Below are 2,516 nucleotides of genomic sequence, written 5' to 3' on the forward strand. Positions count from 1 at the left end.
GATATGTGAAATATAATCCAATGGAACAATAATTTGATATGAAATCCAAACCAAAATGTATACTCGAGTGTTGCGCAAATATTGTTTGTCTTTAACTTTCGAGTTTATCGCTAGCACTGAAATGTCACAGTCAATTGATAAAAATGGTGTTAAAATGGCGGAAATTATGCCCATGAATATTCTCTGTGTCAATTTTGTAACAAGGTATCATTTTTCGAAGTTGGACGTTTTGATAATGTATTATTTTGAGATTTTACGTTTAAACGAAATGATGGAAAAATCATAGTCTATGATTCATAGACATGAATTTTAATATTATACCCGGGAAATATCATTTCAACTCATAATCACCTGTTATCATTTTCGCCACAAAATGTTGCCAAATTTTCCATAACTTTTTAACAAATTCACTGCTTTGGAACCTCCGAAATTGTTTCAATTGAAATTTTCGCTCATCGCTTATCTGTCCATAATTACAACGGGCGTGAAGAGATGATAATCTAAATAACATATTGGTGGCAGTAAATTCGTTTTCAGACTATTTTAAATTGAAGTTAACTCTTTCTGTTAAACGATTGCGAAATGTGAGTTTGATTTGTTTTTAGTAATTTGTGACAAGTTATCAGCGATCGATATAAAAATCTTTTGAATTGAAATGATGATGCACATGACTATTGGCGTCATGTACTCTAATGGCAAAATGTGTAAGCGTTGGTGGTTGTAAACATCAAATTGTGTTATTTTCACAAATAGCGCTTTGATTGTTCACACATTTCTTCACCATAAAGTACATGGCGCTGATAGTCACATTTTTCGTTGCTTCTGTCAGTATGTGCCTATGGATGCACGACGCATGATTATGAAGTATTACATCATGTGTTTTTAAATACTTTTATTTTGGCAAATTTGGTTCATCATTGCTCCAAGTTATCAAATGCTTTCCGAAATTCCCCATCTATTATCTGCTGAAATTTGTACACAAGTACAAAAACAAAAACGCAAAAAAGTTAAAACCGTCCCACAGTTTTTTGCTATATTTTTGCTGTATTTCAATGAACCATGACAATAACGATCTGATAAAAATCTATTTAAATTTTGGATTTTCTGAAGTTCCAAACTTTAATGCACAGAGTCAATAGCAAATTATTGGACGAAATCAAAAATGAGTTATTCTAGTTGCCAATGTAATTGATTTTCATAAATTAGAAATTGAATATTTTAATTAGAGGAAATTCGTTGACTGACTTTTGAGGCCCATTAAATTTAATTTCGATATGCCCAAATGAGAAGTCGAACAAAAGAGCGAGAAAGGGCACAGAATAAACGAAAATTGGACTAGAATTCTACCGAGAGATACATGGATTTGTTATGGGTTTTAATAACATATTTCTTCATCTGCTGTCGAATGGGATGTTTTTCCGTCTCAAATTACAAAACACACATACACATACGACATCGTTCCACCGAATGTAACATGTTCTGATCAAGCGAGAGTTGCCTGAAATCGAGAAAAAATCCCACTGACACATCAACCACAAATCATTGACATGAAGGAAAAATACGAAAACTAATTGGAAATAATGAAAGAGAAATGACCGAGAAGGAGACAAACTTTTTTTTTTTCAAATGTTAAAAACACAAATAAACTCATAATGATGTGACCAATTTCACCATTTCAATGTTGTTGCAAACTCACATTTTTCACGGTAATAATCAATTTAAAGAATTTCCATCAAAATATATATCAGTTGGACATTTTTATTGGAAAATTATTTTCATCATTTTGTTTGCGCAATGCGGTGGCTGCTTTGCTTGCGAAGCATTTCAATACAGCTAATCATACCAATACATTTTCCTAAGTAAATGAAAAAAAAAAAATGTTTGAAAACAAAATAGTGAATGGTTTTTGAGTCAAAAAATCTTGTCGATTTGGAAAGAGAAATCGAGCAAATAGGAGGTAAAGTAACGAAAAGAAAATACAACAAGAAAAATGTACGCATACAGAGACATTCACATTTCAGTGAAGACAGAAAGGGAAAGAGAAAGAAAGAAACCGAAGGAGAACCATTTACATTTAAAATGTACAACACCGAAAAACGATGAAAAAGTAAATACCAAAAACTATAAGAAAAGGAAGATGCGAAACCGTTATTGTTTTAAACGAATAAACGGAAAGAGATGTATTTTTAAAAATGCCTCGAGCCCGATGCGTTGAATATATAATGAAAAATCGTAAAAAAGAGCAATCGGCGACAGCTTCCGAAGTCATCGACGCAACTCATAAAGCACAAACGACAACGTAGTGGCAATGCGGAGAAGAATGAGACAAGAAGAAAAAAAACGGCTGTTTTCCTCAGTCGACGATCATGGCGTGTATGTGTTTTCCATAGAGTGAGAAAGACCGACTCATTTGAAGATCGAACATAGAGAAAATTTATTTGTATTGTGCATCTGTGTTGTGTGTGCTCGATGCTCGAGAAATGTTCTAACTGCCTCAGTATTTTCGTGGATCTCAA

The sequence above is a fragment of the Contarinia nasturtii genome, unplaced genomic scaffold (genome assembly GCF_009176525.2).
Source record: "Contarinia nasturtii isolate CC-2019 unplaced genomic scaffold, AAFC_CNas_1.1 Cnas_scaffold_1371, whole genome shotgun sequence".
In the NCBI taxonomy this organism is placed as follows: domain Eukaryota; kingdom Metazoa; phylum Arthropoda; class Insecta; order Diptera; family Cecidomyiidae; genus Contarinia; species Contarinia nasturtii.